General features: G+C 39.2%; 1 long non-coding RNA gene across 1 annotated transcript; it reads left to right on the top strand.

Moving 5' to 3' along the window:
* The first annotated feature begins 187 nt into the window (after window positions 1-187).
* On the top strand, window positions 188-26963 carry LOC113029830 (uncharacterized). Its single transcript, XR_003273509.1, has 3 exons — window positions 188-241; window positions 25565-25852; window positions 25992-26963. It is a non-coding gene; the product is annotated as an uncharacterized LOC113029830 (long non-coding RNA).
* The last annotated feature ends 267 nt before the right edge of the window (window positions 26964-27230 follow it).

Here is a 27230-nt window from a genome sequence, read left to right as displayed (position 1 = left end):
AATCGCAGTTTTAGAGTTCAAGTAAACCTGTCCAAGTATTCTATCTTAGTCACAAGCTCGCTTCCTGTATCTAATGGAAGTCTACTCTGCTTCCTCTGGGACCATCTCCTCTGTCTTCCCCTCTCTCTCACGCACACTCTCTCCTTGAATTGACTGCAGCTGCAGTGCATTGTGGTCTGATTGCCCAGTGTGATCCCTGGACAGCACCCGGACGCTCACACTGCACTTCTCAGCTACAGCAGTAAGCACTCTGTCACTTTCACCGATGATGAATGGGACACACACACACATACATACTGCACTCACGCACATACTTTGTGCCTCACGCACACACAAAAGAGGCGAGTAGAAACTGGGCTGTGGTGATCAGGAGGTGTCATCAAATTCCTGCTTAATATCACCCAAAATCACTTAATTTGATATTTGCTTATAGTGTTATCATGATTATGTAAACTTAGCTACAGCATTAGATAGATGCTTGATCGATTCATTGTTGATATGAAATGCTTTATTGTTGAAATGACACCCTTTAAGGGGCGGGATACATCAGGCAGATTGTGATCGTTCACTTCTTGTAGTTGATGGGTTTGGAGGATCTTTGACAGGGGATGTATTGTAATGGCTGTAGATGGCTGGACCAAAATGTCAGGTTTTGTGGGGTGTTTCTAGCAAACGTGGTTCAAGGAGTCCAAAGCTCACTGATGTGTGTGAGGAAAAAGGCTGACTCTGTGCTCAGGCTCCTGTCCTGAACACTGTGACACATGAAAATATTTCAGAAAGTTTCAGAAGGTGGCCAGTTTTTCTCGACACTAGTTCATTTACTCTGGCCTAAATCAGTTCATGAGTTTGTAAACTTGTATCTTTTCCCTCTGGTTTGGTTAGTTTTCAGACAGAGGAAAAGCCAAGCGAACTACAAATGAACCAAAATGTGTTACTACGTGAGAACTTTCAGTCTACTTATAGGCCAAATGTGTCTGGGGCAGGAGCAACAACAGTAAATACAGGAAGAAGTTGCTGTGTTCTGCACTACTGGAAAATTTCCGTTCATTGCACAGCTAGTTGTTAGCCTGTACGGACCTTTGCACATCTTTAGTACCTTGCAGCATCCCAGAATACAAAGCATACTGGATGAGGGAGGTTTTTTTTTTAGCTCAAACCCGCACAGGTGATAGTCGGGTGGGATCGAGGTCAGACCACATTCACAACCTGAGTCTGCCAAATTCATAAACACTACAGCTCATATTATTTTGAGTTCTGATTCCTATTTAGATTTCTTTACTGTTCTGTCATTGGTTTGAATTCTTGGTTTATTATTTATTATTCTTGCTCCTTTAACTCTGTTTGTTTACTAGTTATCTTTTGGTTACTTCCTGTTTTAATTTGAAAATTTATTTTCTTCCATATCCTGTGATAGTTTTATTTCTCTGGCTTCCCTTGATTGCTCTCACCTGTGTGTAATTACCCTGACCTGGCACTTGTTCTTCCTGTTTCCCCAGTCATCCCTCGGTGTATAAATACCTTGTTTTACTCATTATATAGTAACCTCTCCTTATACACTGTGCAGCACTGTTTTATTGATCATCCATTTGGGATTTTCTTTATTGCAAGCTTATCACCAGCTGTTAGAGTCTGTTTTTAGTTGACTCCCTGTATATGGGTCTTGAAGTCTGCAGTCCATAGCTATCAATCAAAACCATCTCCACACAATTTTGGCACAGGTTTTACATTAGTCTGACACATCAGCAAATAATCAGACTAACAGTGCAATCTTGCCAACTAAAGTAGCTGCAGGCACTGGATAATTTTAGACATTATCTGTGGATGTGAAAATAAATATTTTATTTCCCCACAACATCATAAAATGCTTGTGCAAATATTGAGCATTCCAATGCTTCCAGAGTCTTGCTGCAAAAACAATTGATCATATCCATACTGCAGTTTTGTGGAGGTTTCCATAAACTAGGAGCTCACCTGTGCACTATACACTTCTTTGCTAGAGGCTCATTCAAGCACAGTCATCATCTCACTTGTTTTTTGTGAGCCAAGCATCCAAAATGTTTTTCTTTTCTTGTCATAAATCGAAGATGACCTCATTGTTTCCGTGTCAAATTGAGTCAGAACTTCGACTGTTACATCAATTGCTGTTATTTTATTCCCAACTGTTTACTGAACCTGAAAACTTGACAGCTGTAGCAACAGTAACTAGGAAAGGCATTGATTAGCTGAACTATATATTTACTTAACCAAACAAGATGATTAATTAACTCAGCCAGAAGAACTAAAAAAAACTAATCAAAAAACTGTATTTCAGCTTTTTGATTTGTTGTCTTTTTTTCACTCTATAACAGCACTGTACATGAACCTGTGATTTACCTTTCAGACATATGATCAACTAAAGAACATGAAGTGTAAAATCTTTGTGTGGGGCTGTGCATTGATTTCCCTTGGGGCCTTTCAGACATTTGGCTCATCAGCAGACTCTTGCAGCCAATCGACAACCAGCTGGAGGCTGTATGTGAGACTGCTGGAGATTGATTGCTCAGAACTCACCTGCCTCTGCTCTACCTGACAGAGTGATCAAACACATGATGGATCAATACATCAGTTAATAGTATAGATTGACTACCTGGACAATTGACCTTTCAATAACTCTCTCTGTCCTCATCCAGGCCTCCCAGACTGTGGAAGCTGTTCACAAACACTCCTGACAAAGATGGAGAGGTCAGAGATGAGACTTTTTGTCATGTTCGGTAATGCCGAGGCTACTTCACAAATAGATTTTCCTTCTCTCCTTGTTCACTCGTCCCGTACATGATTGCTTCATATTTAACCTTGCGTGATACAGCAGGACTTTATCTTCCTTTCAGCTGTTACTTTAAGTCTGTCAGTGGAGATGTACTCATTTCCTCAACCACTGAAAAGCTATTTGTCAAAATTACCTTTAAGCTTCAATCACACGGTTCAATCCTTTTAAAAGAACACATTTCACTCAGACCATTTGACTGCATGTGGGAGGAAGAGGAGAAAAATGGAGGGGAAAGATAAAATATCACTTTTTTGTGTATGACAACTCATCTTCGCTCCTGCTGCACTGACATGCCAGCTCCTCCTTATTTTCTTCAACCTGCCTATCAACTAAAGATAAATTTCAGTGCTGACATGGGTGTAATTACCATGATAATGTAATTATCATGTTGGATTCTCCATATGCAAACTTTATGTACATATTTAAACCTCTTTGCTCACTTGTGCCTGTGACTATACATTGCTGCCGATAGTGGGGAGATTTCTAAGTGTAAGGACTGCACTGGACAATTTCTGTTGCTGTATTTCATTAATGTCAACATGTAATTCTGTTGTGCCTTCCACCCACTTAATTACAGTCAGTCAGCCATAGATAAATATAGCTTATCTAAAATAGTGTACTTTTAAAGCGTTTCAGGCTGTCTCACAATGCATTTCCATTGTAGCTCTTTTGACTTGTACAGAAGTTGTACTGTTCTTGGAATCTGCAGATGGCAGGGAGAGGAAAGGCAAGGTTTCTGAAATATTTGGGGGAGGAGGGTCACAGATTTTTAGAAGGGAGCATTTTGCAAGACAGAGATGTTGCCTTGCCTTATGTTCAGTTTGTTTTGGAGGACACTCTAAACCTAAATTGGTGAAACAGTCTCAAAAGAGTGAAGCTGCCAAACTCTAGCCCTTCCAGGTTCTAAACCTCCTGCCACAGTCTTGTCGACGATGGGCCCAGCAATGCTGGCAGGTTTTCAAAGCTCTACTACAACAAAGACCCTCCCTAGTGCTTCAGCTTCCAGTTCAAGCACTATTAGAGATGGATTTAAACACACCTACAGAGTCTCATGAAGGTTTCAAGAAAAATCTTATCTACTATTAGAGACCTCAGGAGACATCAGGAAAAACACAGTCCTTTGGCATCTGCCCCTTAACAATTTTAAATGCTGAAAGCAAACAGTCCTGTTTGAAACAGCAACAAAGTCCCTTAAGGAGATTGGATGGGTGGCTGTGGGATCTCAAGATCATTAAATGGTAAATGGTAAATGGCCTGTATTTATATAGCGCTTTACTAGTCCCTAAGGACCCCAAAGCGCTTTACATATCCAGTCATCCACCCATTCACGCACACATTCACACACTGGTGATGGCAAGCTACATTGTAGCCACAGCCACCCTGGGGCGCACTGACAGAGGCGAGGCTGCCGGACACTGGCGCCACCGGGCCCTCTGACCACCACCAGTAGGCAACGGGTGAACTGTTAACTAAAAGATTGCAGTATTTCCCACTCTAAAAATAACATTAACATTAAACCTGCTTAAAATCAGCATCAGTATACTCTCTGATTCTGATTCTCATGGCTGCCCAGTCCATCAACATGTGACACCAAACCTTCCTGAAGTGCTGGGCATGCGACTGATCTAACCATTGGCACAACATCATGGCGAACCAATGCCAAAAGGAAACCTTGTGGGGCAATCGGCAGATGCCAAACTCTGATAAAAACAGGATCAAAGGCATTTAAGTACGAATAGGATTTGTGATCAGTCATTCCTGGGAGCCACAACCAACTGCATGGTCTTGTATTCACCAATGGGAAACATAGTATTTGCATTTCTCATTGAGAGAGGAGGTGTAGAGGTCAGAATTTCTGTCCATGTAACAGAAAAAAACAGATTTAAAATGTGTGTTCTAAGAAGATTATTAATTCTTTTATCGTTGAACATGCCTGGAGGAGGATTTTTAAATATAATTGAAATTCTGCACAACCCACCATTAGCACACATGCTAAGACCTTTAGGATGTCAAGTTCAACTGAGAATATCTGTCAACCTGCTGGTTATCTCACCACACTAAAGTCTAATGAAATAATACCTTTATATGTTTCCAGTTGACCTCTTCTAATGCTTTGGACACATCCAAAGACAAGATGAATTCTACAAAGACCAGATAAAGATAAGATAAGATAGAACTTTATTAATCCCTCGGGTGGGGTTCCTCTGGGAAATTCGACTTCCAAAAAAAGCACAGCAACGACCAAAGTTACAGTTACAGAACTGTTATATATATATACACACACACACACATATATAAATACAGAGACAAATATAAATAAAATATACAAAGGGGATAAATAGAATAAATAGGAATAAAAAATAAAAATACAAGTGAATTGCACATTTCAAGTATTAAACCACACTTAAAGGCCGTTTCTACTGTAACAGCTTCCATATATATGATGGCAAAGAGATACATGAGTACATGTTGAGTGTATGAATACTACAAGAATGAAGAATCCTACAAGAGTGCAATATATTATAATACATATTTGTAAAACACCAAGCTCAGTTTTTCACTTTGTGTTAACTTTACATAAAATTAGTTATTGCTGTGTGGAGAAGGCATTACAGAGATTTAAGAGCTCGTGCTGAAAGAGTGAGACTTTTCTTCGCTTGTGTCAGTTTCTTTGCAATGTCAGACAAAGATGTGATAAAAATGTATAGATTACCAAGCTATATAATGTTAAATTTGCTCAATAATCTCAGCAATGACCTGGAACCTCCAACTAAAAACAGGTGTCATGCAACAAGAAGTCTTCCAACACTTTCAAATCTTCTTCCAAAATAATGTGGTTTGTGTGGTAGAAATTTCACAGGATGAGGATGAGGATACTGAATTTGAAATTAATGTCCAAAAAATGTCCTAAAAATATTCAGATTTGGATCGACGTCGGAAAAGTGAAGTCTTAATAACAATTTAATTTGAATTGGTTTATAGTTTGCTGTTTGTTTTTGTTTTGATCAATACCTTCATGTTAATGAACTTTGAAAGCACACTTTTCCTTAATAAGGTTTTATTACATTCAAATTAAGCAGTTATAATTTCAGGACCATGGACAGAGCACAAAGTTTTCACTTTGTGTAACATGATGGATGAACCCTGACATTAGGTGCTATATAGATCAGTTTTCTATAGCAACCCTGGAGGTTGCCAGGAGCTCACCAACACGTTTCTAAAGCTGTGTGACTGAGTGCTTATCTCCACCTTTGCTGATGGGTGGTTATCTTTTAGGATCATTTATGCTGTGGGATTAAAACTCATGACAAGAGCCTCTGAAATCTATGATTCAAGAATATCTGTGTTTTGGTGGTAGGCTCAGAGTAAACACCATCACGGATGCTGTTGTTTTTATTTATTTTTTCTAGGACATTAGGTGCTACTTTCTGCAACTTCCTTTCCATGTTTGATTTGACAGATTTTATTGATCTATCTTTAACATGGATGCACTTTTCTGATGCAACTCCAAAATAATTTGTGCCTAGCATGATGGGGCCAACATAGAGTTCTCTGTGGTCTTGTTCATTCAGTTTAAAGTACACAAATCATAATTGCAGTAAAAATAAACACAGGAGGTTTGTTTAAAGGAAACTTTTGGTCCCTAACCTTAATTTACACCTTGCTAGATATTTTTGTTTGCATCTGCCATCTTAAGACAGCATACGTTATTTTGGTTGGTTGAACTGGAACTTGAAAGGAACTTGTACTGCTTCTCATTTGTATTTATATAAAGTGTAACTTAACATTGGAGACATTTTGAGTGTTCATATGTTCTCATTTGAAGGGCTGCCATCTTTTATTTGTTCTTGGGTCCAATCCAGTCAATCACATGAACTGGAACTTCAAGGAGGCACAAACTGATGGCATGTCTCATTAGACTGAAATCAGAAGCATGGTGACGCAGATTTGGATCTAAACCCATGTCATCCTCTCATTGTCTTTGGGTTGGTTGTTGTTGGTTTTGAACTTTTGAACTTTGAGGGCAGACAAAAAGTGCTGCCAGTGTTGTTTGTGCTCCTGCCAAACACAATCTGGCAACCATGCCTGACTGAGGCTCTAATGAGTGTACTTGAGAGGGTTAGAATCTTAGAAAAAATAAACGAGCCAGAGAGAAACAGCGCACATGCTCTGTTAGGAACAGAATAGGTGGAGATATTTTTTTGTTCCCGGATACTCCACAGAACACAAGCAACATGAAAAGAATCTCAGATAATGCTAAAAATACTTAATAGATGCTTTTGAATGCCACAACAGATATATGCAAAGAAGCACATAACCAGTGGGCAAACAAGCTGGCAAAAATGTAACCAGTCTTTTCAGCCACACCAATATCTTGTTATGTAACATTTTCATTATGGGAGGCCTGGAACAGGTGATTTTCTAGAGCTCACAGACTTCCTTTTGGACCTGACACTTTTAGAAACAAAGCAGAAGAAGACATTTGATCAAGTTTCCATTTGCCTACAGTTACCTTCCCAAAATACGTGACAATATAAAATCACATCAAATCTGCATTTGCAAGAATGTAGTATGTCCATGCTTATTTTTGCTTACTCATTTATTTATTTATTTATTTTTTTACCATTGCTCAACAATTCTATAACTGTTCTTTCATCAATGTTTGCTTAAACTAGCTTCCAGTAAACTAATTTAATACCCAAATGAAGTCACAATCACAATATTATTGTGATAAAATATAGAAATTGAGTTAAAAATAATAACAACAAAATGCACGGTAAACTGAGTTTGGCTGATAGTCTCCGTTTGACAACTGAATTACCCAAAATAAATGTGCAGAAAGGTCCAGAGACTCCATTCCATAAATATGCAAAAAAGAACAGTTACAGCTTATCATGTTGTTATTATTATAATCATTTAAATATGTCACCAATACCAATGCACTGCTACACAACTTTTTTCCACATTTTCAAACCGAATAAAAATATCTGTAGAAGCATATTTGGTTTTCTTTTAATTAAAACAAAGGATGCTGTTAACCTCTCTTGTTAGTGTTGATTGAGCTGTTGTAAGATCAAAATAACCACTTGGGAGAAGTCTCTATAACTGCATCACTAGATAAAGCAAAAGCTTAGATAACAATACATCAGTAAAAACTGATTTTCCCTGAGAATCATCATATGAAATATGATGTAACAGAAATGTAGCACAGCAATGCTGCATCTGTTTTAATCACAGCCATTTAAGGTCGTATTTTAATTCAGTTTGATTACCTGAAATTGTCTATAAGACGGCATCAAGTTGCATTACTGGAACAGATACCGTCTTTTCACGAACCAAACACTATCGGGGTGGACTTACAGACACGTGAACGGATCAATGAACTGATTAGACTCAAATTGCAGAGTCTTATTCAGTGACCTGCAGAATCAGTGGGATTGCACACCGAAGCTCCTCATTAGTTCCTCTGCTGCCGAAAACATGTTGTTTATGTTCACTGAATGACTTTATACTAGTAAAATGAAGAACACTAACATTTAACAAAAGGTAAGCTAATGTCATCATCATGATCTGGTGACATAGAGCTAAATGTATTTTTTTGTTTTTTGCTTTTTTAGAAAAGTTAATGTATTGATGCAAATTCAAACGGGAGTTCAGACAGAACTTCATAGATTTGAAACACAAACACAGAAATTCCTCCAAAAATGTTGAAGTAGTTGCTGGAGGATGATTATTTAACTGCAAAATGACACAAGTGGTTGACTTTTATATAGGAGCATGTCCAGAATACAAACAGCTGGCAATGATTTGCCAATCTGTCAGTCAGGTTGCCTCCCACCAGGAAACAAGTGCAGCCACCTTGCAACCAAAAGTGGTCAACCAGAGGTTGTTGGTGTTGCACGGTAAACCTCTGAGAACCCAGTTAGTCACCACAATTATTTGCCAAATGTGAAAAAAATTCAGTCAAAAACTACCAGGCTGGTTGCCCTGTTTAAAGCTAGTGTGAGTGAGAGATTATGAACAGTTTATGAGACAGAGTGATGGTAATCAAAGAGGTGTTGGGACTTCTGTTAACTGGGCTGAGGCCAGTCTGTCTGTTTTAATACTACTTTTTGAGTGACTTCACACTAGCAGAAAATAACCCTGCTAACCCTGCACACTACTGCAGATTCAAAATAAAAACTCCCCCCAAACAAACCAGTATTAAGTGACACTGGGAATAGCTCCACTTTTGTTTGCACCATAACACATATGAAATATAGATTTTTCTTGAAGAGAAAACCCCCTGCAATCTACGGGTAAAGGGTGTCATAAATCTCTGAGACAATTTTCTGACTCTAGGATTAAATATTACTTAACAGAAGATGTTGTTTAATTAGTCTTAGGAGAAGAGCTTGTACAAGACAGGAAATAGTTTAAGTCTTTTCTCTCTTTTCTACCACCTGCTCCCCTTCAGTCAGTCTTATTAGCAACATGATGTTAACAGCTTCCACCCTGTCATTTAAATTTGTCTCGTGGATGTCTCCATGCCAAACTCTGACTGTGTGTAGGAAACAGGCACTAAGCTCTGAAACAAATTTAATTTGATCTGAGTGGATTGATTGATTTACAAAAGTAATTGAATAATTGTATGATTACATGGTGAGAAAGCAATAGGTAGACAAAGGTGGAGTGAGAAAGTAAAAATGAGACATCCTTGAACTGGGTTGAGATCGATTGTGTCAAACCGAGAGGAAAATGTGTTCTCCCCACGGAGAAGTAAAAGGACTAAAGGACAAAGAGGAGACCGGAGACTAGAGGGGCAAGAAGGTAAAAGGGTTCTCGCGATAAACAAAGCAAAAATTGCACAAGTACTCAAGAGAGCACTAATTCAAACACACACAGGGGAATACACTCATCATGGTGTGATTGTGTGTCTGTGGGCACAACTTTGACATTTACAGTGCAAAAAACTCAGACATTTAACTTTTAGAGACTAAAGACTGTGTTTCTTTTTTGGGGCTTCTAATTAGACCAATTTGTCTTCTTTAAGCTTTTCAATAAATATTCTATTCCAAAGTCTTAAAGGTGGGCACAAGCTGCCTGTTCACCACTTTGACTTTGAAGGAAGGCTTCAAGATGGCCCAGTGTTTAAGTGCTTTCTCACACATTTATGAAGCATTTCTTCACGCTTTCTGTTAGATTACAAGCATGGACACTTTGCTTGAGGGAAATATAACAACTTACAGCACTTAAGATGAAAATCAAGAATAACTGAGACAGATTGGCCATTCAACATACTTTGGAACTGACCAAATGAAAATATGATGGAATATTAGGACCACATATATTAAGAAAAAATAATTTAAAAGTCACATTTTTTTTCTAATTTAGAGTAGAGGGAAGAATTTGGGAATTTTATTGATAGTCTTCAATTGCAGTTTGCTTAAAATTGGTAGTTTTTTTTCTTTCATTTTCAGTCTAAAACTGAAAAAATAAAACAATATTATGTCTGATTTATTTGTTTTTATTATTCTTATAACATTTATACCACACACACACACACACACACACACACACACACACACACACACACACACACACACACACACACACACACACACACACACACACACTTATAACCATACTAACTTTAAAGGCTACACAACAAATTACAATTATAAAATCCTAAACGATCTACTTTAAACCCCATGATGAAATATACCCACACTTTAAAAACAGTTATAAAAGTGTATTTGTCTTTGGTCACATGGTGTACAAAGCAGGAAACTGAACTGTGAACTGTGACAGCCACGGTCACTGACTGTCAGTTCAGAACATTCTCAGCACATTTCCATTTGTTTTGCAATTTCTGAGCGAGATCATGCTTTAAAAGTTACTTCACAAGCTGATGAATGGTCTCTTTCTAGTTCCAAAGAGACATGAGGGTACTTCCCAAAGTGAGACCCATCTGATCCAAATCAGTCATGTGGCTACAATTGCTACTATTAACCATATAATAACGTGTGGCGTGTATGGTTAACCTTTTCATTACCAACTTTTACTTACTGTTGTAAGGATATATGATAGCATATCATTAAGATAAGATGAGATAAGATACCTCTTTATTGTTTTTCAGTCATAGTGCCGATGGGACAACTAAACACAACAGAACACAGCACAATAACTTGTGAATTCGAATGCAGCTGAGTGAGCACAGTGGCCCTTTTCACTGCACCCGGGCCTAGAATATGTCTTTTATCATCCTGGAATTATCTTCATCCTCGTCATCTTTAATTATGTGTGCCTGCTTCTCATGTTTAGCCTGTTTTCTATGCGTATCTAAAATCTAGTTTCTTCCCGAGTATCACGGCTCTCCTGCAGATGCTGCTGCTTCTGAGTGCTTATGTAAGATAACTTCAGGTCCAACCCCAGGTTTCGTGGCGGTTTTTCTCAGGTGCACTGCAGTGGAAACCTTTGCTGGTTTATTAGATAAAGACACAGAAAAGAACACTGCTCCATAGGACAAATAGGCAGTGCTCTGTTTAGCCATGCTTAATGCTGATTAATGGAATTAACTAATTTCCCACATAAGTAATCTCTGGCTGCCTAGTTAGATATGTTTTTAAAATGTACCAGAGTCTTGATCATCAACATAATTTTAAGTGAAAAAAAAACAATGAGTCTCAGGGTTATGTTGGCATTTAAAAAGGAGAATGCACCTGCAAGCTTCTTACCTGCGCTCACACTTTTTTCAATATTTGCTTCTGTGTTTGAGTCCAGCTTGCTGAGCTGGTTTTAATAACATCTACAACTCTTTGTTTTCTGTTTGCTACCGCTGTGACTTAAAGATGTTTATTACAGCCATGATATGACTGAAAACATTCTGTTAAATTCATATGAAACCAGCCACATGAGACACGGCTGTTAATGGAAGAGCTTTAGGTCTTGCAGAACAAACCAATGACCTTTCACTTATAGATTTTGTCTCTTGACAAGCTTCCTGCTTCAATACACTGGAATGGCAGAGGGATAAAGAGAAATAACTCTGGGTCTTGTGTTATTGATTGGCAACTCGAGCATCTGGCTAAGGCTCTTTGCCAGGTTTTGTTCTTTCCTTCAGGTGGAAAAGGGCAGTGAAACCGTGTGCTGGCTCAACATCCTCTGGGACGTCTCACACATTCTTTATCCCGTTAAGCCTTTATCTGATGCTCATCACTCTTTGCATATCCACAAGAGGATCCCAGTGACCCAGTCAATGATGAACAAGACTGCTGATACTATTCACCCACCGCTCAAACACACTGACACAACACAGAGACTTAGTTCGTCTTATATTATAATCATTCTTCAGTGACTAACACGCAAGATAGGTCAAATGGGAAATCTCTAATTAAAGCACTAGCTGCTGGATTTTTTTCAACTGTACAAAGCCGTTCAAAGTGAACATCACAAGGCTGCCTGAAAATCATTCAATCTGCTTGTGATTTACTTTCAAAAGAAGTGACAAATATTAGTTTACAGCTGCTGTAAATCATGAATGAGTATTAGATATACTTTGCTCCATGGTTTGTTGGAGACACAACCTTAGCAGTTTTGCTTCTACTGCAATGCATTTGAAATCAGACAATCAAGATGTGAATGAAATGCTGTCTTTAAGTTAATTTATGCAGTATTACAAAAATGTTGCTTTTACTTTTTACAAATTACAGCCATTTGTATTTATAGTTAATGCTTATTTGTGGCTCTCTCTTAAGTTTTATCCTTAGTAACTGAAAGACATGCTCTATTAGGCTGAGATCAGGTGGCTGACTTGGCCATTGAAAAATATCTAATTTCTATGTATTAAAAAAAGTCTTTGCCTCATTATCCATTTGCAGTGTGAACCTATATCCGGTCATTTTTGCAGCATTGGTCTGAATCTGGGCTGTGAGTACAGCCTTGTCCACTTCACAATTCACCCTCCTGCTTCTGGCACCAACCACATCATCAATAAACATTAGTTCCACTGGAAGTTATAGATGGCCATGCTATAACATTGGCTCCATCATGTTTAAGCACTTTTAGATGTTTTCTGGCAAATCTGGTCTTCTTTTTCTTGAGTTATAACCTGTGGTTTGCACCTTGACACCTGCTTCTTCAAGAGCGCTCTTGACTTGGTTAGATGTTATGAGGCTGTTTATTTTTTTTTAAACCAATGAAATAATTATCTACATCATGCACTTGTATGCACTTGTGTATTCTGTGATCTTTTAGGACTTTTGGTGTTGGTGAGCAGGCCAGTTCATTCCTTTTTAAGAATGTGCCAGATTTTTGATTTGGTCACTAAGAAAGTTTTTGCTTTCGTTAGTAGGGATGGGAGTTGAGAAGGTTACCAGTCCAGTTCCTTGGACTTGTTAGTCTCCTTGGGTATTGATCCCGCTTATCGGTTCCATTTGCACTTGCGGTACAATCAGCTGATTTAAGTTTGTGTGCTGAAGGAGGGAAAACAGTGGTGCAGTCTACAGCATTGATATGGAGATATTGTCATTGTATAAAGGACAAGAGTGGAATGGTAAAGTGGAAACTGCTTCCAGAATAGAAAGAACAGCATTATGCTGCTATTACAACTTTGGCTCTTTGCTAACGCTAAGCTAGTCGAGAACCGAGAGTAATGTTAAAGCTGAGCAAATGCTCTTCCAGCCCAGCAGCCAAGCCAGACTCTGAACTTCAACAGGTAACAAACTGATGAGCAGTCAGGCTGCTGCCTCTGTTTCTACCTGTTCTTGTTTCTGAAGTAGAATCAGTTTGGCGATAGCTTTGAAGTGTCTATGTGCTGGTTTTCATCTTTGCTTTGTGTTGTCAGCTTTGTGTTCTTACCTAAAAACTAAGAGAAATATCGTATGTGTGTCCTCATTAGAATAGGGATTTGTGTTGGTGTGTGGGACTGTAGCCTACAGATTTATAGTGTTAAATGCTAATTATGAGACATTTTATTTCATGTAATTTGCAGAAAAATGCAAAAGGAATAATTACATAATGTACTGCAATACTTCTAAGAAAAGTGTTCTGTGTAAATTTTGTGTAGTAACGACCCCAACACTGATCACAACAAAGAGGAAAAATACCTCCTACACACAATCATTTGACCACACAGCATGCAATTAATTTGCAGAATGTAATGTCTTTGACATGCGATGGTGGTGACTCCCAGTGTACGCAATGAGAATCCAGTGAAAATCAATAATGAATCAAATCGATAAATAATATCGATAATGGAATCGGAATCGCTAAATCCTTATCAGTTCCCATTCGTAGTTGTCGGGTTTTGTTATTAGCCCAATAATGGCCCCTCTCTCTGGAGCTAACATCCCTTTAAGCCCCTAATTGAAAATTACAGTAAAAAGCTATAAAACACAAATTCAACCATTTGAATCAGCTTCACACATTAGGTATGGTTTAATATCAAACTAATAAGAGAACAGGCCTCACCTGATGATAAAACTGATTGTCAGTCAATTTTCCATGTACTTTCAAGCCTCTGAAAATCCTGGGACTGTGTATAAAATTTGTTTATAATAGGGAGACGCAGCAGGCACCGGATAAAACTGTATTATCCGGATTATTGCATTATAATGGAGATATTTGTGCTCTGTAGGTTCCTTGCATCTTGTTGCCTCCTCAATTCTCTCCAGCTTGTCGGTACTCCTAGACTCCCGTGGTTGTCGCAAAATGAAGAGAAAAGGATCAAACTCAAAATCAGGGGATTTTAATGTTGAAAAATTGGCTTTGTTCCTAAAGGATAACTTTTAAGGTTGCATATACCAACAAGCTATCACGTGTATTATATTCTTATGTAGATATTTGCATGTTTCAGAGTGCATGTACCAGAATTGTTAAGTAACTTTTTACACAACTGAGTTCTTGTGCCAAATACTCATTTATTGTTTTGTGGCTGATTGACTTCCAAGGTGCAAAGGCAATTACCTTAAAGTGCAACACCTGAGTGTTTGTTATTTAGCGGAGGCATTTATAGTGTATGCAAGGAGCTGAGGACGTCAGACAACACTTTATCAACTGGAAAAAAATCGATTGTGCTCAAGAATAAGGATACATAGTATGCACTGGAGAATGACTCGGCATCAAAATGTAAAGGTTTGCAGCTGCTGTTCATCCACCATCTAAATGTGCTATTATTATGTAAATGCGTGCATCTTACCAGATCTGTAGAGTAGTCAAAGTGCAGCAGAGCAGAACCGAGTTTGAATGAGTTTGGAGTTTGGTATTCGGCCATGCTGGGAAATCACAAATGGAAAAAATGAACCTTTTGACATTGTGCCATATCAAACTCCTGATCATTCGAACTTCAACCTTGAGTCCAGCTTTGATTCCTGCTCCTTCCACAAGGTCGCCCTGAGTAGGAGGAAAATATTACAATGCAGCTTGCTTGATTAGCATAACTTTTGGACTAAAGCAGAGAAACACTTATACATTCCCCAGTGGAAAAAAAACCTCTACCCTCTGCAGAATTTTCTTATTTATTACATTTTATTTTTATGATTTTACACAAGCTTTATAGTTTTGGTACCTTTGTTAGCCATATGATAGTAGCATTCTTTACATCTCTGAACTGTGTTTTGATCAATCAATACTTTTACCTGGTAATATACTCTGAATAAATCACCTTTTGTGGCCCACAGTGGATTAGAAGCGACACTCATTCATTAATGACAGATCTTCAAAGGACTGAGTGAGATAAAGAATAGAAGGGTAAAGTGTTTTGAAAGCTCATTATTAATTTCAAGGCCTGAGCAAGTGCCAAGCCCTTTCAAATTAATAACCCTTATGTTAACCTCTACTAAACTTTAATTGAATGTGGGACAAAGAACTCAAAGTTCTGTGTAAAAAGTTTAAGTGCTTTTTCATTTTTTCAAATCCACTTCAGATCTGGCTATATGGTTTTATTCAGATAAAAAGTATAGAAAGAAAGCAGTGACTGAATGATGGGTGCCCTCCTTTATTTGAACATTTGAAAAGAAACACAAACCATCAGTACAAGAAGGGCACTCGTGTTCTATTCACCGTGTGACTGAAGCTCACACTGCTTAATGCAGCTGTCTGTTAATTAATATCTCTAAAGGTTCCCCAGGAGCATCTTCCGTGGAGGGCTCAAACCAGGGTTGCGGTCATGGCCTATTAAGGGCTCTGTTGGCTCTTAGGTGACCGTTTCCTCGTGGCTGCATGCAGCGGGGCTAGGGGAGGGTCTGATGGATGTACTGACGGATGTGGGTTACTGACCTGGTAGCCTGGCTGCCCCTGGGTGGGTCCAGGACGGGCGTGAGGTTCTGTCTCTGGGCTGGGGCTCTGGCTGGGCCTCGGGGGCTTGGGTCCTGGTTGGTGTGTTGCCGGGGTTGTGGGCGTATGGGGGCCCAGTCCTGGCGCAGGGTGCCGCTGGTGCATCGAGCCACCTAGGGGCGGTCTTCAACTGGTGGGGGAGGTTGTTACATCTTGCAGGAGCTCTCCTCTCTTCAGGAACTCACTCTGCAGGAGGGGGATATACAGGAGAGTATACACATGCAGGGCCTTGGGGTAAAGATGTAATAATAATAATAATACATTTTATTTTGAAAGCGCCTTTCAAAACACTCAAGGTCACTGTACACATTAGAATAAAAGCAACTTAAACCAAGCAGTTTACAGACTCATAAAAGCATAAGACATAAAAAAATAAAATAGCAGAGTGGAGAGGTTATGTGGGATAAGCTATTTTGTACAAGTGGGTTTTGAGTTTGGACTTAAAGAGAGAGAAGGAAGAGATATTTCTTAAATCAGGAGGCAGGGAATTCCAGAGTCGTGGAGCAGAGCAAAGCAAAGCCCTGCTCCCCATGGTGGCAAGACGGGGGGAAGGGACGGAGAGTGAAAGAGAAGAAGAAGATCTGAGACAACGAGATGGGGCGGTGATCTTAACCAGATCAGAGAGATATGGAGGAGAGAGATGATGAATAGCCTTAAATGTGTACAAGAGTATTTTGAAATTGATGCGATATTTGACTGGGAGCCAATGAAGCTGCTGCAAGGCAGGAGTGATGTGGTGGACAGAAGGGGTCCTGGTGACAATCTTACGTGCTGCACAATAATGTTTAATATTTAGTATTTACTGTCATATTCCCATATATCATCGTGATGTTGTTTATTCTATTGCTTGTTTTCTTTTTTCATTCTCGAGAGGTGAAATTAAAAAAGTATCTACTGTTATCTACTATTAGCTAGTTTATTGTGATGGTGTTGTTTTTACTATGTTGCTCTTTGTTGTTTGTTTTCTCTTCTGTTTTTTTTTTTTTTTATCTCCATACAGGTGATCCAGGTGTTTTGTTTGTTTTTCGTTTTTTTCTTCCCCCCTTTCTCACCATCTCTTCTCCCCTCTATTTTTCTTTCTTTCCCTCTCTTTCTTTCACCCTGTCCTATCCCCCAGTCATGTCTGTCCCGTCTTTAAAAAATGAAAATAAAATAAATACATAATTATAATAAAGGTCAATCAAACGGACCAATATGGCGCAAGGCCATGATGATCCACTTGGTAAAGTAAATCCACTTGGCATCTTTCTTGGCCTTCAGACAACAATTCTGATGGCTAAAGATCCAAACGGGACAGGCAAAAAAATAAATAAATAATATCTCTAAAGCCCATAAAGCCAAGGCTCTTCTTTGCATTATCAAGCCACGAGCCACATTTGAATCAGTTTTGCTAGTCACTCACATCATTACTAGAAGTAACGTTAGTAATCAAAATAAATTAAAGCATGCAGCTTAAAGCAACCAGAATCAACTGAACTGCTCATTGGTGCCTATAAATATTAATACGGGTTTTTGCTTTATATATATTTTGCAAAATATTGCAACCATTCATGGTCATTGACTATATATAAAATATGGCTGTAGCTTCCAGGTCTGAGAAGTAAAGTCAATTACTTTTCAGACAACTTCAGAGGCATGCAGAAGTTCTTTGAAGTTGCATTCTTTTTAATGGCCAGTAAGGGGGCGACTCCTGTGGTTACAAACACAACATTTGTTAGAACTGAAATCTATAGGAAAAGCAACATTTTTCTCCTCTGATTTATGAAGATGGTGATATGCATTTAACTTCTGAGGAACCAGTTTAAGGAACCAAAATTCCTCCGCAACAATGAAGTTATACTAAAAATTAAGCCTTGAGACCATCATCTAACAACAACCTGTCTTAAGGGACAAATATGACTTTCCTGACTAGTTTACAAGGTCGCAGGAGGTTGCTGGTAGTTGCTAGGTGAAAATGGCCACATAGTATGTATGTGCTACACCAAAAACCTGCCTCAGTCACTAACATGAGTCTTGTACAGCGAATTGCTGAGATTTTAAAATTGACCTCACACTTACAACAAGTTAAAGCTACAACAAAATAAAACAAAATAAACACAAATGTATAATAATAATAATAATAATAATAATAATAATAACAACAACATATCATAAATGTTAAAGAGGTTGTAGTCAACAGGAATGACAATCACCATGTTTTTCTGAAGCTCAGTTTATACTTCTACAGATCATCTTGACTGTGTCTACACACCTAAATGCATTGAGTTTTTGCAATGTGATTGGTTGATTCAACACTTATGTTAACAAGCAGTTAAACAAGTTTACTTAATAAAGTGGTCAGTGAGTCTATTTATTAGTACTAATGACTTCCTGTATAGTCATTTTTTGACAAAGTTACAGCACGTTACCCTAACAAAAACTGTTCACCGTGTCTTTGCATCTCTCCTCTGCTGCTCTTCTGTAATCGCATGGCAGCACTTCCCAGAGGTCAAAGTGTCATCTTGTGGACTGGAGATTAGAGACTGAGCTCTGTGTGTCTGTGGCAGCAGTGGTAGATGTGGGTAATGATGTGGATAAATGGATGCTGATGCTGTTCCCAACTCTGCTGCTCACAGCCAAACACGTCCCCTGGCAGAGAGAAGGAAATAACCCGAGGAGAATGAAAAGAGAGAAGAGGGGGTATAAGGAACCTTTCATCTCCCTGTGTCAATTTCACCTGAGTTCTTTATGAGAATTAATCAAAGAAAAAGCGATCGAAGGATTTATAGCTGCTTGCATGCTCCAGCGCTTATTTTCCTGTGCTGTTCAGTCATGAGTTTACTGCTCTCACAGCAGAAAATCATCCAAATGGAACACCAGAAGAATTTCTTTTTGATCTGGATGACAAATGTCTTTGGTCACTCTCAACACCTACAGCATTTTTACCCCAAGGATGAGACTTAGTTATAGTTGGTTTGTTACCATGCTTCTTCTAAAACATGGCATCTATTTAAAATAGTCAAAGCGATGACTTGATGGTCTTTTGAGAGCATTTAATTAAGGCTTTTCGGTTCTTAGCATGATGGATGAAATGAACAGGGATGGGCAGTAACACGTTACTTCCGATTACTTTTTAACGAGTAACGAGTAAAGTAAGGGATTACTATTGCAAAAACGGTAATTAGATTACCGTTACTTTCCCGTAGCAACGCTGTGTTACTGCGTTACTAAAACCGTGGTTTCTTTTTGCGAGAATGTCTCACGACAGTGACGTAAGCGAGTGCGACATTCGTGATAACAGCTGTGTGCAGATCAACAATGGATCACATATCGATTGTGGGAGAGAGTATGAGCGTGCAGCGTTTAAAGCGTGGAAGTACTGACCTTACTTTGAGTTTGATTCCAAGGTTCAAGGTTCAAGGTTCTTTATTATTTGTCACATGCATAGTTATACAAGTATAACACACAGTGAAATGTAGCCTGACACGCTCCTCGACATGTGCAAAAATTGGGGGGGGGGGGTAGAGGAAGAACATATATATATGTATATATATATATATATATATATACACACACACATATAGTATATACACTGGGTGAATGTGCAGTAGTAGCAGCAAGCAGGTGAATTCTGTACATTAATATGAATAGACATCTGACTATTTTACAGGATAGACAATATAAACATATTTAAAATTAAAGGAATTGAAATGTACATTGTGCCTTGGTTTAGTGTCTGGAAGAGAGTCCTGTCTCAGTCAATTATAGATGATGTGAGAGGGCGGGTGTGTGTGTTTAGGGCACGGATGGCTTGGGGATAGAAGCTCCTCTTGAGTGTCTCTGTCCTTGCCCGGAAGATGCGGAACCTTCTACCAGATTGCAGAAGTTGGAACAGTTTGTTGCCAGGATGGGACGGGTCCTTCAGTATCTGCGCTGCTCTAGTCCGGCATCTCCTGGTGTAGGTGTCCTGAAGCGGGGGGAGAGCAATCCTGCAGCAGCGTTCTGCTGTACGGATCACTCTCTGGAGAGCTTTTTGGTCCTTCACACAGCTGTTCCCAAACCACGATGTCATGTTCTGTGTGAGGATGCTCTCCACAGCGCCTGTATAGAAAATCCTGAGGATCTTTGGAGAGACCCTGAACTTCCTCAGTTGTCGTAGGTGATACAGGCGCTGCCTAGCCTTTTTGGTCTGGACCTGAATGTGGGCAGCCCATGTCAGGTCTGAGGAGATGTGGACACCAAGATACTTCAAGGACTGCACCCTCTCCACTGGAGCTCCATTGATGATAATGGGCTTGTAGTCTCTGTGCTGACCCCTTCTGAAGTCCACCACCAGCTCCTTGGTCTTGCTGACGTTCAGCTGGAGGTGGTTGTCCTGGCACCACAATGCCAGATTCTTCACTTCATCCATGTAGGCCACCTCATCGTTGTTGGAGATGGCACCCAACACCACTGTGTCGTCAGCAAACTTCACAATGGTGTTGGAGCCATGGGTGGCCACACAGTCTGAAGTGTAGCGGGAGTAGAGCAGTGGCAAGAGGACACATCCCTGAGATGCTCCTGTGTTGATGGTGATGCTGTTGGAGAAGCACCTGCCCACCCTCACCACCTGAGTTCTGCCAGTGAGGAAGTCCAACACCCATGCACACAGACGGCTGTTAAGTCCCAGATCCCTCAGCTTTGTGAACAGTCTGCAGGGCACTATTGTGTTCCATAAAAAGTGACAAAAACATTAGCGTCCGTTGTGCGTTGGAAGAAAACTTCTTTTTACAGCGAAAAACCCCCCTTAAACTTCCAAACAAGCACCGAGTGCGCTACCACGTAATGGGAAATTCACAGAGAAACTCGCGGATTCTTCCACTGACCGCTGCGGCACACCTGCACCAGGGTAAACCTCCGCCTACCCCACTCCTGCTTTCCAGGTGAAAATAGAGCAACAGGACGGCTAGTCTTTGATTTTATTTATTTTCTGCTGTGTTTTACTTGCATCTATTTGAAAGAATGAGTGTAAACACATAAAAATATTTTATTTTGTGTGCTGCAATGTGCAGAAAATAGGTTTAAATGTTAAACAAATTTCTTCCAGTCAGTGAATGTTGCATATAATTAAATTTTTGCTTGATGCATAAAGTTAAAAGATTAAAACTGATAAAACAAGTTTTAAAAAGAGCTTTTGAAAATAAGTAATCAGTAAAGTAATGGGATGACGTTTTGGGGGGAGGAATCAGTAATTAGTTACTGATTACTTTTTTCAAGTAACTTGACCAACACTGGAAATGAACCATGAATTGTAAGGACAAAAACTTCTCAATTCAGAAAGAAACAAAGATTTATCTTTGCATGAGAAGCAGGTAATTGAGAGGGAGACATCTTTACTTATATTACAAGACCTTTACCACTTTAAAACATCCATCTGAATGCTGCTATTCTCTCACTTATATCAAGTTCAGTAAATCAGGTGAATGCAGAAAGATGAAAATGTATTATCTGAATTAATACTTGGGAGCAAATCACCAAGTAAATTTCTTCAGACCACCAGGTGAGGGAACAGGTAAGTGACTTGTTTACAGGAACTTCATGGGGATTTCTGCCATAGTAGAGAACAGGTTAAAGTGGGCCCAAGTTAGTATCATTATTGTAGCTTGAATTATTTTGTAATCCTGACTGGTTAGCTTAATTGTTGGTCTTTCATTAACAGACTGCAGGTAAGAAGCGTGCAGGAAAGTACAGGTGAGGTTATTTTGGAGGACTGTGCCAACAGACTCCTTTAAGAGTAAACACTAGAAAACTTGATTATTGCTGCAGAGTAGGGAACAAGCTGGATAAGTGTGAAGGTTTGAGCTGATCTTTTTATTGGGGGTCGGCCAACCAGCTTAAAGGTGCATTACCACCACCTACTGGACTGGAGCACTTAACAGGGTTAAGGGTTTCCAGAGGACACGAAATTATGCTCGCAACCCGCCAGGACCTTGGCAGTTTAAAAGTAAAGCAACTTGGTTGACCTTTAAAGGAAAAAAAATGACAACAACCACAACTGTGTTTACAGGGAAATATGCACATAATCTGAGGACTGTACTGGAATGCAGAAATCATTTTTTATTTTATAATTTCATTATTGAAGAACTGTGACATTCACATGGTTTGCCGAACACAATCTCAGCTTAGTACGTTAAACCACTCGCGCCACATTTTTGTGCTTTTTTTCCACGGTAAGTACTAGTAAAAGGAAGTATGTCAAATCTAATTTTTATTTAAGATAAAATCCTCTCAGTACTTCCATTATTTCCCTTAAAACCATTATTTGAAAGAAACTGTATAAAAACTACTAAAAAAAACCTCTGTGTTGTGCACTTCTAGTATACCATACTAGTAAAAAAAAGAAGAACAGAACAGAACAGAAATGAAACATTCAAACAAGCCAATTGCAAAACAGCTGCAACAATGTAAGGATGTAAACAAAAGCAAAATGCACTGATTCACAAATCATTTAACTACATTTAACTCCATGTTTAACTACGACAGGCCAAAGACAACAAAACACAATCTCAAATTACCACGTAATTCTTTCAGGTTTAAAAAAGAAAAGACCGTTATTAATCTTCTCTTCTCTCTTAGTCACCTTCCAAAAAAAAGTTGATCAAAGCAACCTTTTCACCTCCAGGGAGGAAATACTGTTAATTCCACTTTCCTGCACAAGCACCTGTCACTCATCTCGTTGTGATTAAGGTGACATCTTTAGCCTGAGGCAGAGGTGATTAGACGCCATGAAGACTGGAAGAGGAGGAGTGGCTGGTTAAAGTTTGATCTGCAGTACAACTTTGAAAGCTGCCTTTAATGAGGTCTCATCAAATTTAATTTCTATTTTGGGGGTTTCTTCCTGTTATAGGTCATTAATGTTTGCCATGCAGATCATATCCATCTCCTAAAGCTGAGAAGCATCAAAGAAATATTACATTTGAAGTAATTTGCACCAATACAGCTGCCTAATATTGTGTGGGTGCAATATTGTGTAGGGTGGCAGTTTGTACTCTCCACAGATGATCTGTTATGGTGCATCTCGGGGATGTTTTAGATTGGAGTTTGAAGGTTGGATCAATACCTTGGGCTCTTTGTTACTAGTGAGAGGTCAAAGTGTCTGATTCATCTATTGCATCTGCATGTTGTGCATGATAAGGCATGTTGTGCCTTATCATAGAATGAATATGACTTGAGTTTAACTATTACATGACTTTTGTCATGTAATAGTTCGTGTATCTTCTAAATGCACTCTCCTCCCAGGGCATCAAATTTTGTTGCGTTTGTTGCTAAAGAGAAACGCTCAAAGTTTCCTTTGGTATCGGTACCTTGATGCACTCCTCACAGGATGCTGCATGCTAACAGCTTTGTCATAAAGTAGTAAATGATCATGATATGGACTCAAATGTGCTTTACAAGATTTAGCCTGTATGTTGAGAATACAAATACGTAACTATAAATAAATGTGACAAATATTTCGGAACAAGCATATGAGACCCATGTCAACATTTTCTGTGCATCACAGCACCATAGCCAAAGAAAACCTTGTGCAAATATCTAAGACAGCCAGCAGCTTTGTCACAATGGCTGGATTTGAAACCTTGGGAATGAGAATAGGCTGCTCTTTCAAACATGTACACACACCTTTTTTAAACAGGTCATTTTCAGCCCTGTGCAGTAAAGTAGCTCTTCCATCCTGGACCACAACATATACCAGAGAGACAACAATGAAAGCAAAGCCCGGCTCCCTCGTTCCTCTTTGACTTTCATTTTGGAAACAACAGCTCCTCATCTCCTGTGCCCTTTTCCCTGGCTCTTCACCTTGTTCTCCTCAGTAGCTGTAGAAACATATGGGCCACTTACACTATTGAATAGCCACTGCAACACTCTCATTGTGGTGCATGATGGTTTTTAGTTGTCTGCCCAATTAGCATATATGTAAAAGCTCTGACTGTTAACTTTTACATGAGGCAGTAATTAACACCAGTGAGCTTCATGTTCACAGTTATTATGAAATCTGGACTTTGTGCCCTGAATCATTCCCAAAATTAAACAAAACATTACCCGACTGCATATATTAATACCTCTTTAGATAGCTAAATAAAAAGTGCTATATTTATTGTAACTCCCAATGTATGCATGAGTCAAAACCTTTGATAGTCTGGGCAAATCCACCAATCCATGTAAATGCAGAGCATTTGTCCAAAAGTTGCAAGGTTTTTGAATCAATCTCATAACCTTCAACTATCAAAACTAGTTTAATGTATTACACCGCATGTGTTAGGGTAATATCTGATAAGTGATTCAGAATATCAGATCTAATGAATTCACGCCACCGTCGTGTTGCCTCATGACCTAGAAATGCCAGCAGCTGCAGTCGTGGTTTATACTTCATTTCCATCTGTTTGCATTTGCGTTTATACATTTTGTGGCAATACTGTGTTACAAAACTGTCCAAGTGACCAAATCATTTCCTGATTGTTACATTATGTAAAAAGTGTAAGATGAAATGATTTGTATGTTTTGTTTTTCTGCATTTCAGGCCACTAGAAGAGAATATTTAATCACTGGTTTTCTCTGTATCATCTCACAGAAATTATAAATGGTGCAAAAGTTATACAAATACAGGCCATTTACCATTACCATTACCATTTACCATTTTACCATGGTGCAAAAGTTTAAGCAAATCTTCAGAAATTTTAATGCATTAGGGAAATTAGCGTTAGGCAGTCTAACCCTTTGATAATTCAAGCTGTGCCATCCAATAAATGTTACAGGGAGTACAGTGGACGTGCTAAAAGAGGACTTCCAGGTAGTGATCGAAAAATAACAACCAGATACAAGATGTCTGACATGCTCGAGAATATGACCTTGAACAAGAAATCAACAAAACTGAATCTGGTAGTATTTTGTTTCATACTGGAATTTTGTTCATACTATGAAGGTGTTTTTGTTTTATATTCTACAATGATTCTGAGAAATCATCCATCCATCCTACTTGCAGGGATAGAAACATCTTTCCTCTCGCCGGCCACCTCCTTCAGCTCTTCAGGGGGGAACACAGTGGCTTTTGATCCATACATGATTTTAGAACTAGATCAGAACTGAAGGCAGGAGTTTTAGCAGTGATACCCAGACCACCCTCTTGGGTCTCCTCCCAGTGGAACATGCTCGGAACATCTTACCTAGCATCCTAGTCAGATGCCTGAACCATGTCACCGGACTGCTGGCTCTACGCTCCCCCTTCAGAGGAAATTCATTTCTCTCTCTCATTTTTTTAAATTCACTACTGAGGGTTTGTGACCACACATGAGGGTAGGAATGTAGATTGACCAGTATATATACAGCTTTGTTTTTACATTCAGCTCAACAGATCAGTACAAAGTCTACATTGTACAGTAGGTGACATTGTACCTGTCTATTTGTCTATCTCCCTCACCACTTATCCAGGGTGGACACTCCACTTCACTGACAAGGAATCACCTCAGATTTTGAGGTGTCACTTTGCCACAAACCATTGTGTCAGCATTCGACAAAGGCAGCAGAACCAGAAAGCTATCATCAGAAAGAAGAGATAAGATCCTGAAACACTGAACCACACACACTCCATTCTTCAGCCCTGCCTACAGAATGCATCTGACGTATTGCTGGCAGTGCAGACCGAGCTCTCACATTCAGCCTGCAACGGTGGGCCAGATACTCCATACTCCCAAAGCAACCTCCATAGGACACTCCAAGGTATGTAGTCAAGTCCACAAAACACACGAAGACCGAATGGGTAAACTCCCACAAACCTTCAAATACCCTTGAGAGGATAAAAAGTGGGTCTAATGTTACATGACCAGGATGAAAACTACATTTTTCTTTCAAATTGAAGGTTAGACTAATGGATGGACTCTCCTCCCCAGTACCCTGGCACTGACCTTCTCAGGGAGGCTCATAGGTGTGAAGTTGGAATACACCGCCTGGTCACACTTCCTGAAAAAAGGAACAACTAGCTCTGTCTGTTTGCTTACTTTCTAACACACAAGATAAGTGAACTCCAACACTAACAAAGCAATAAATCATAAATATTGATCATGCAGTGACCTGTCACAAGTGATTTTAATATTCTAACGATAGGATGTGCTGTTTTCAATTCCAATTCACAATGCACACAGAATTATGTCCGTTGGCATATTGTTGGAAGGTTTTTTGTGCAAAAACACTGTTTTATGCAGGGCCGTTGCTGAATGCATCAACTCTGCATCTGCTTTTTGATATTCTGGTATTGAAATTGTTTTCTCATAGATTTTGTTTCTATGTATGCAATTTAATCTCTTCTCTTCCAAGAAATAGGGCAGGTGCCTCCAACCAGCAATCATTTAAAAATCTTAGTCTTTTCAAGACAACTGTAATAAAAGGCAGCGGCAGTGTGAAATATGCAGGCTTTCATAGTTGAGAGCCTCATTTGTATGTTGACTGCGAGAACCTAGACAACTCTGAGGGGGCAGCCTTAGTTATTTGGTCACTGTACTAACCAAGCCTAACAGAAGCACTACACGTATTCCGGTCCTCATAAAAGATTTGTAAAACCAGCCGTGGAGAATTTCCAAACTAGACTGTATTGTTTGTATAATGCTCATATTCCTACCCTTGCACAGGATGTTAACATAATACTACAAGCTGTTAATAATGGAATAGTATGAAATCTCATCACCTCCATGAATTCAGTGTGTAAACAATGTGTCATGTTGCCACCAGTGGCCACAAACTACAAATTTCCAAACTAGTCAAAGTTCTTTTGGGAGTTTTTGTACATTTCCGAGAGTTTTTCCAACATATAGACATGTCGTGTATTCTGGGTTCAGCAACTGAATGTGGTTCCTGTTTGCTGGCTATTTTGTATTGTATAATTACTCGTGTGTGCATACCAGGCAAATACTACCGCATCAAATAATCATTGAATGACAGCTTTTATTGTACACCTACACGTTGTTCTTGTGTACAGGTATTTTGTGTATGCGTATATAGGTAGCTTTTTTCTGTGTTTTGGCCTTTTGTGCACAAATAAAAAGTGTTTTACATCCCTGAAGTGGAGCTTTTGAAAAACTAGTTTATTTCTGTGTTGAGATGT

This window comes from Astatotilapia calliptera, chromosome 9 (genome assembly GCF_900246225.1).
Source record: "Astatotilapia calliptera chromosome 9, fAstCal1.2, whole genome shotgun sequence".
NCBI classification, from domain to species: domain Eukaryota; kingdom Metazoa; phylum Chordata; class Actinopteri; order Cichliformes; family Cichlidae; genus Astatotilapia; species Astatotilapia calliptera.
Note: the sequence above shows the minus strand (reverse complement) of the source record. Positions and strands in the feature narration are given on the sequence as shown.